Genomic DNA, 10298 nt, shown 5'->3' on the forward strand with positions numbered 1-10298 from the left:
GATATGAGCGTCAATGATTCTCTCTAAGGTTTTAAGCAGAAAGGAAGATAGACTAATCGGTCTAAAGTCCTTCGCTTTGGCGTGCGTGAATTTCCCACTTTTGGGAATGAACGTTACTTTGCACCTAATCCATTTGTCAGGTCAGGTGAGGCAGGCTTGATATATTGTTCGCAGCCAAGGTGTGACTAGATCTATGTTGTGTTGTAGATCAGCAGGTATGCTACCATCCGGGCCTGAAGATTTATATGGGTCAAAGGTATTAATTGCCCACTTAATAACATCCTCGCCGAATTGAATGTCGGCTGTATGCTGATAAAAGGTGACTGATCTTACCATTGAGTTGTCCAGAGGCAAGTTACCAAGAAAGTGAGTGTTCATCAATTCCGTTAGTGATTCATTTACACTCGTTGTCCATCTACCGTCAGGCTTTTGAATGAAGCTTTGAATGGTCTGTGATTTTGTTAGGCGACCGGTCTCGGAGGAGTTTTCAACATTATTGCAAAAAATCTTCCAAGACCTGCTTTTGGCCTGATAAACCTATTCAAGGAGGACTTGTATAAAGACCAAAAAGAGAAAAAAAGTAGTTTGGTTTCAGAACAAATTTTTAACATTTTTCTGTATTCTAATCATTCACGACATATAGGGTTAATAAATGTTCGAGCTTGACCACTATATGTTTTCCATTAACTATTTAGTTTTATTTTCAACACTAACAACATTGTACAGAAGTTGCTAAGAAAAGTGACGTTTTGATTGAGTGATTGGCATGAAATGAATTACAAATTCTTCATTACACTTTAAAGAAAACAACAACAACAACAAAAACATAATAATAATAAAAAAACACCAGCATACAAACTTAAAAGTTTAAATTTGAGTGCTGCAATAAAATGTTCATTTGCACAGACATGAATTGTAACAGTAATAGAAAAAAATATATATATAACATTTTTTTTCACTTTATTATATTATTTTTATTAAAGAAACCTCACGAATAAACATAAAATAAAACTAAAGTATGAATGAAATTTTTAATGAAACATAAGTAAAACTAAAGGCGCTGTTATGTCTCAACTACAGTGGAGATAAAAACAATACAACAAACTACAAGAAGAAAACATATTTTTGAGCACAAATAGCTAACTTGTGAAAGAAGGTGTTAAATTTCATATTGTTGTTATTTGTCGTATGCAAGTGTATGTGTGTGTGTATGTCAAAGCAAACTAAATAGGTGTGTGTGTGAGTTGGAGACTCAGTTATAAATAAATGAATGAAATATTGTTGTAAATGTAATTTTATTATTACTTTTGTATCTCTTATATTATGATATGTTTGTATGATTTTGATATGTTGCTAATTTGTGAGTTTTGTTAAATGTCCGTCTTTACACCCAGTCTGCCAGTCAACCAAACAACCAACCAACCAACCATCCATCCATCCGTACCAAACATCTATCTATCTGTAAGACCGTCCACCCATCTGTCAGTTTGTCTATTTATACTATGTCTCTGACTTTATGTTTTGTTTGATGTTTTGTTACTGGTTTATTATTACAGTTTGTTATGTTTTCATATAATTTTTTTTAATTTTTTTTGTTTATAAATTTTCTTTATTGTTTAAGACAATGTTTGTTTTTTTGTTTATATTAAAATGCAAGTTGTTTTATATAGTCACCCTCTTCTATGGTAAGCAGTCATTGGAACTTATTGTAATATCATCAGATATATGAATAGATAATATAAATATTATTTATCACAAAGTGTGTGTAAGAAACACACGAACAAAATATGGGTTGGTATGGGAAATTTTTTTATTTGTGTTGATTTGTTTGTCAAGAAAAATTTGAATTGTTTTGAAATTTCACTATTCTGTAGTTTGTTAAAGCACATAAATATTTGCACCCTACTCTCAGATAGTGGGGAGTTACGATTGTTTTAAATTTCATTAAATTATTTGCCATAGTTTACAAGATACCGGGTAAAACTGAACATAACTGATATATCTCTTGCTAACAGTATTAACACTTTTAATAATTCCCTATAACCCTATTATAGGGCCTAGATTACTCAACGATGAATGGTCTTATCTCTAGTCGGCCTTAGCTGACTATATATTTTCTTACTAATTTTAATTTAAACAGTTGTTTGTCTTAATTTATTTTCAATACATATTTACCTCACAAAAAAATCATATCAATAAATGTTCAACTTGTTTCAGAAATCTACCAAAATTTCCTTTTTTTTTTCTCTACAAACAAAAGAATTTCATTCAATTCTGTTAAAAAAAAACCCACAAACAATTAATACAGTAATAATAAAATATTAGTTTCTTAATATTATGAATGGACTCGGAAATTTGAATTTCTATAACGTAAAGATATTATTTTATAGGCCATTGTATAAAAAAAAGTATTGTTTTCTTCAAAAAACAAATGTAAAGAAAACTATTGTTTGGTTATCTTTTAAACATAAACCCAATAACAGTGTCTTCCAAAAAGTGTCTTGTTTATTTTGGCAGTTAATCATAAACGCATAAACATTTCAATTTATTGAAATTATTTGTTGCTAGAGTAAAAAATTTAAATTATTGGGAAATATACAATAAATTCATACTTAAGTATAATTAATTACTTAATTTTTTTTTAACAATAATTAATTAATCAGCTGTTTATGGTATTTCTTTTAGTTGATTGATTGTTTTAATATGAAAATGTAATTTAATGCAATTGTTTAAAAGTAGTGATTTAATGCATTATTTGTAATTTAACGTTTGTTTCTTAAGTCTTTTGATTAAGAAGTAGTAAACATTAAAATTTCATATTTACGTTAAGCATAAAAATGTTTACATTTTTATAATCACTGCTTAGGCATTTTAAACTAATTATAATTGGGATTTTTTTATACTCTTTACCAACACATCTTTAGACGAAAAGATATATGTATTTGAGTTCAAAAAGCCAGTTTGTTTCATGTATTATGGATGTGGTCTAAAAAAGCCCTAGTTTTTTATAATTTAAGAAGTCTTAGTTCTACTTAAATTATGCTAATTGCCTTAGAATAAGGCTTAGTCAATTATGATCTCAATTTAAATAACTTATTACAATAAATATGGCGATAAATTGAATTTAATACAAGTTAATTTTGTATTAAAAACTTATGACAATTAAGTAGCCATTACAATTGGACAATTGGGGAATTATTGACAAAAGCTTTAATACAAAGTCAATTTCTCAAAAGCCCTTATAGTCACTTTAATCTACTTCAAGTTTTATTCTTGTGAAATCGTGAAAGGATTCCTTGCTATTTGGAACTGCCTATTTAATCTCTCACTTACGTTTACCCCTAGCCACCGGCTACCCAGATTACATGTACTTGTCCTGGAAGGAAGTCTATCGTCACTCCATCTCAGCCAGCAATTTTTGATCACATTGGAGTCATTAAGGGCTCTTCTGCAGGATATAAATGATCATTTTGTGATCATAAGTAATACCTTCGCCGGCAGAAAATGTTGCCATATCCACGACTCTTTTTATGAGCCCCTCTTCTGATCATTTCCGTCAAATTTTTTTAATCTTTCTTGAGTGGAATCACTGGTTTTTGTATAGTAATTTTCGAATCATATTTTAGTACTTTTTGAGTTTTTTCTTAGTAATTTTTATCAAACATAAACAAATACAATAAAACAAAATAACATTTCGAACATCTGGATAATCTATTTACGATTGCTGTATATCTTGTTGTTTTTAAAATAAATCACATTTTAATTATTAATTTGTAAGTTTCCTACTTATTAAGCAGTTGGGTGATAATTACCAGACTTATTTAAGTGATTAGTCACCCAACTTTCTTCAGTCATAGCCATACAAATCTTTTTGGCAACTCTTCTTAAAGTGTCTTTTGTGAACCCTATTTCTGGTCGGTTTCGACTCATTTTTGATTAGTAGTTACGACAAATTTTTGAGTGTAATTGTTGTTGTTCCGTTAGAAACAGAAAGATCATTGCATGTTTTTCAAATATTTAGTTTTTAGTCATATATCGGGATCATTTTCAATTATTTTTTGTAAGCGTTCGGTTTACTTTCAGGTGATCAAAAGAAGAAGTCGAAATAGACTCGTTTTACTGATTAATCATACGACAATCTTGCAAATGCCAGCTGGGATAGATTACCAAAGCAAGCTTGATAAAAAAGAGTCAATGTATGGTAATGAACCTTTAGGTTTAAGTTTGTTTTTAAGTGTCTATTCTATAGATTACTTCGCGACTGAAAAGTGACAACTGACTATGCTCTCGCTTACAAAGGGGGCACTACAGTGATGAATATCTTACTTTACAAAGAGTATATTCTTGAAGATAGACTAATGACTGCCTTTAACGGATGCATCTTTGTCGAACTGCTGGTTTCCTTATTATGCAAAAGAGAAAGATCAAAATAATGCAAAAATCTTGCTCATCAACTTTTCCATCTCCAGGGCCGTAACAGGCTGTCTTGTGTTATGCACCTAAGTAATTTGAAAAGTTTTACCACAGAAACATTGACATTATTTTGGATTTTCGTTATACCCTTCGTCTACTCCAAAAATGGATGAAGGAGGTTTGAAATGTATTACGTGAATTCAAAATCTCAACGAAGAGGGGAAGATTAGATAGATCGACACCCGAAACTCTTCGAAACGAGTAGCGAGTTTCGCTAAAGCTGACGCGGAAGAAACAAAACTGTAAGTGTAACCGCTAACAAGCCCCACTAGCACTATATATAACTACATATGTAGATGTTGCAGAAGTCATTAAACTTGTAGTCATTCGACTTAATTTCCCTACAGTGATGTTGTCTGATAAAAAGCAGAAGTTGATACAGACGGCAATCCTGAACAGAATTGTGGAGCTGAAGAAGGACTCTATACAACAGCAATTTGTAGGCTGCTCGTTTAAGCCCGGATGGTTGGTTTTCAACTGTAAGGGCACAAATTTGTCCAAGTGGATCAAAGAGCAAGTCCAGTTGCTGAAGCCGTAGATGAAGTTCCTAGGGCCGAGATCTATGTGGGATACTTTTCGGAAAAGACAGAAACGGAAACATCCAGGTTGTTATCCCTAATAGAAGGACAAAACGCTGACCTATCACTAGAGTATTGGAAGGTACTGAACCGAGTCAGTAAATGCAACATCTTAGAAATTAACTTTATAATTGAACCAAATTTTGCTTCCAAACTCAAAGAATAAAGTTATCCCGTAGGCTATGGATATGGAACAATTCATAATATGCCCTCAAATCGCCAAAATCTAGTAATGACGAACGTCATATCAAAAGAAGGTGAACGTAGTCATCAACGATGGATGTAACAAGACAGGCAAGATCAAACCAAAGGTTCTAACTTTGTTTAAGCAAGACTGTAGGGACAGTAAAAATCACAAAATTTCCTCTGCTTAAACTGTAAGTCCGATCAAAGGTACAACCCTTTCGGCGAAGAAGCTTAACTATAGCACCAGCAGAAGGTCTAAGAAAGGTCACTATGACTCAGCATCGCTTAAGAACTCTATCCGTGTCAGAATGCAGTCTGGCAGACATTAAATATGACTCAATTAGCCAGCAACAATTATGGCTGTAGGCACATCAGGTGCCATCAGGTGAACTTGCACCACTCCAAGGCAGCCTCTCATTTGCTATGTTGCAAGTTCACAACATACCTTCTAGATGTATGTTTCATTGAGGAGCAGTTGCTTAAGACGAGGTCAATTAGAGGCCTCAAAACAAAGTAATACCAAATCTAATCTCTTATCAGGCATGGGGATTAATGATTACACAAAGTAATTCATTACATGGTCAATTACAATTACTTTTAATGTGTAATTGAGCAATAACCAATTAAAATTACTTGTAATTGTAATTGATGTTTTTCCAATTACAATTACTTGTAATGTGTAATTGACCAATAACCAATTACAAGTAATTGTAATTGAAGTTTCCAATTAAAATTACTTGTAATTGTAAGGTATTACTAATTACAAATTACATGTAATTATAAGAAACAAAATTCACAATTACAAGTAATTGTAATTGGCAAAACTTCAATTTCCATTACAAGTAATTGTAATTGTCAAATCTGTAATTACAAATAATTTTAACTGGAAAAACTTCAATTACAATTACAAGTTATTGTAATTGGTAAAGCTTCAATTACTATTACTTCAAATGTAATTGTAATTGAAAATGTAGTCATTACCCCCCAAGCCTGTTTGCTATACATGATCCGCAATTGTTATGAAGTCTATGGACCATGTTGTTTTCAACAATATAAACATGATCAATGCCTGTATTACATATGTAGGTCGACTAAACGCTTCATGTACTCCAATAATGTTTACAGGGAAGTTGTTTTGGGATGAACTAAATGGATCCTGTATGTACTTCAACAATTTTTGCAGGGCTATGTAACGAACCTGTTATGTTAAACGTTTCCATTCCCATGCCTTGATTTTTAAACAATTTATTGACTTTAAAGTGTTTTCTGTAAGTGAAAAATGAGGTTAATTATATTAAAATATAATGCTCTTTGGTAAGACTTTGGAAACAGCAAATAAACCATTAAAATTTGTAATAATTTTCAAGACACTTTATGTATTCAACTTAAAATTGTGTGAAATTCTTTCATATGGACTTTAAAGACTTATATATTATTGGGAGATCAGTTACAAAGAAGTTTTTTGTGGGAGATAAAGCGATTACCAGATCAATTGATTCTCTGGAACATGTATGGAATGTTGATATATCAAGTGTATATGTAGAACGGTTTCCTGTAATCTAGTGAATTTTATACAAATATCTATAAATACTACTTTCTCTCTTACGTCCCTCTTACAGTTTCAAAACTCAAGCTGAGAAATATTTATACATAAAAAAATCTGCCATGAAAATTTTACGAGGATCGACGATATCAGCAAACAAAAACACCAATTTGTGTAACATAAAATTTTAGACCATCCATTGAGAGCAAAATTGCTAATCTCATCACATACATAAACTAAGTGTGAAATAGTTGCTAAATATTTGAATATATCTAACTGTTTTCTCACATATATATAACGAAATTTTACGACTTTTTTATGATTGAAGTAATCTTATGAATTTTTAAAAAATTTCTAATATAATTTGTCTTTAATTTGCTAAAACTGTGTTATAATGAAAGCAAACCTGAAAACGACCTAGAGAAGGTCTTGTGAAATAAATCTTTAAAATTTGTAAAAAAAACCCATATTTAGAATAAGAAAACTTTAAGAAGCTGTTGACCTTTCAATAAGTGAAAATTTTTGAATATTTTCTCAATAAATGCAAAGTCATAAAAACAGTTTGTGTCTTAAGTCTTTTGTTTACAACAACATAAATTCATATTAACGGTATTAAAATTACATTTAAATTAACAAACTAACACTTCTGAAAATGTGCCATTAAATAAAATTTTAAAAGCCTAAAAATCTCATAATTCATTTTTTAAATAAAGCAAAATTTTTTATTAAAAATAACCGTTACCATATATTTTTAATATGCTGCTATTTGTTGGTGTATAATTTAAGTGTAATAAAATATTCTAATCAACACAATATAAACGCCATCAAACTGACGGAGAGCATTATAAATTTAACAAAACTTTTTTTGTTGAAAATTATTTAACATATCATTAATTTATTTATCAATCTTTTTTTCAAAAATAAAAAAAAAAATATTATGATAGCCCACTTAATAGCACAATAATATCATAAATTTTAAAATAAAATTATACATTTATGAATTAAAATTATAACAAAAAATAAATAAATAAATTCGAAGAAACAGCAACAACTTGCCTTATTGATGGCATTATATATCAATTTTGAACACATTGATTGACAAACGTGAGAAGCATTTATAACATTTAACAAAAAATAAAAAATAATACCAATAACAATAAACCAAGTTGAAGACGAGTTAAGATTTTGAAAAAAAAAACAAAAATCAAAACGAAATGAAATGAAACTTACCAAATGGTTGGATCACCAACCACTAACCATCTTGATGATAATCATCATCATCAGCACGATGATCATGATCAGCGAACGTTTGATCAACGCAGCGATCATAAAGATTGACATGTGTATATTCAGGTGTTAAAAGCCATTAACATTTTGTATGATTTCTCTCCAGCTAGCTTCATAACCATAAAGTCAATCCGTACAATATGAAATTTTGTCTGTCCATCCCTCGGTTTGGCTGTCTCTCTGACTGCGTGTTTCAGTGTAGTGTCTGTCTGTCTGTGTGTGTTTTTTTTTTTTTTGTATTTATTTAAAATGAATAAAAGCAACTTAATTTTATGTTAATGTTAAACACAATTATAAAACCGTTTTATACACATATAAAATACCACAAAAATACAATAATATTAACGTCTTTAAAGAGACCTAAATATTGTGAACACAGCCACTAAATTTGATACAATTCACATACAAAAACGAAACATATAAAGTGTAACACCTGAAGACGCATGTATGCATATCAATAATTTATTTCAAATAAATATAACAAATGTATCCACAGACAGTGGGACGAAAGGATGTTCGGTTGTGATACAAAAATCAAAAAATTTTGAAAAAAATAACTGAAATTGAACATTTTTACTTTAAATAAAAATTCAAGAAACCTATTTATTTATTGCTATTGATCCACTCTAAATATACAGTTTCCAAATGTATGGATGTTAGACTTCCTTTCCACAATTATCTGATGCCATCTAATGACCAAGAAAGCTAAAATTTAGCATACTTAAAGCATTCTCTCATTTCTCTCTTTGATTGCTAAAAAATTATTTAACTTTTTTCTTTAATTTTTTTATTATTTAACTTTCTATCTTTTCCTAAAAAATTTAGATTCAGCAAGTTTATATAAAACATTTACAAAATGCTTTCCTCATGCTATTTTCTCACCCTTCGTCCCACTGTTCAAAAGTATGAGACCAAAATCTTAATCACTGGTATAAAAATACAAATTTACAACCAAAAAACATAACAATTTCCATTCTTTATTATTATGTTTATATTTTTTTAGCTTTTTTTCGTTATTATTACGGTTTTTTATGTCAAATTAAGAGAACACACACATGCACATCTAAGGTGGATAAAGAATATGAAGATGTTACAAGAAATATTATAGTCGACTTGGTTGGATCTTAAATTATCACAAATTTAAATCTTTATCAATGAAAACAAAATCTTATTAACATTTTATTACTTTAGATCTATAAATTTTCTTTCATACGAAAAATCTTCCAAGAATTTTCCCATCTTTTTGTAAATAGAGTAAAACTTCTATATGCAAAATATATATGTATATGGTAATTTCTCGTAGTGTTCTGAATATATTCTGTATTTTATATTGAGTTATTTTAACACAAATATTCTCTATATGTAAGGTTTGTTTGGTGTTGAAAATGGACAATATTGGACCACCTTTGGAAAGCCTCTTACGAACTTTAGTTTTAACCGTCGAACAAATTTTAATTAGGTAGGAAATGCCATGAAATTTTGCAGAATTTAGTATGCCAGCTATTAGTCTTTAACTGATCCCATATAAGGTCTCTTTAGAAAATTAAAACTTTAAAGTTCATAACATAATCAACGCATTGTGGATCATAGAATGATAACTGATAAACCGATTTTTTTTAAATTTTAACAGTGTTTCCTTTATATCTAAACCGAACTTAACGCTAACTTTTTGTTATGAGATTTAAGACAAAGCCGCAGTGATGAAAAACTGGGCGTGGCACCTACCATATGAAGTAAATAATAACATTCGTACATCTGGGAAATTATAACAACTGGAGACTTCGCACGGTTATTTTTGACATTCCTATAATCATGTTGGGAAAATATTAGCCGACTAGAAATAGTAAACGAGGCACCTCCCCTATGAAGTAAATATAAAAACTATATTTTATTAAGAGAAAGGCCGTTTTTAGTAGGAATATTAAGAACAATAGTAAACCAGCAATAGTGGGCGAGGCACTCCCTATTTAGTACTAAATTTCTTATATCTGGGAACCTATAGTAGCTAGAAATAATCTTAAGGCTCTTTGATATACAAATTATCATTTACTTAAAATATTGGCGAATAGATATAATGGGTGAGACACCTCCCCTAAGAAAGAAAAATATTGGCGGACTAACAGTAGTGAATTGTGTATCTGGAAAACTATAACATCATTCTGGTATATAGTCTAGTCTATAGTCTAGTCTATAGTCTAGTCTATAGTCTAGTCTATAGTCTAGTCTAGTCT

Source organism: Lucilia sericata, unplaced genomic scaffold (assembly GCF_015586225.1).
Source record: "Lucilia sericata isolate MDLA Ls3-8-SP2 unplaced genomic scaffold, ASM1558622v1 Contig000313F_arrow, whole genome shotgun sequence".
Classification (NCBI taxonomy): domain Eukaryota; kingdom Metazoa; phylum Arthropoda; class Insecta; order Diptera; family Calliphoridae; genus Lucilia; species Lucilia sericata.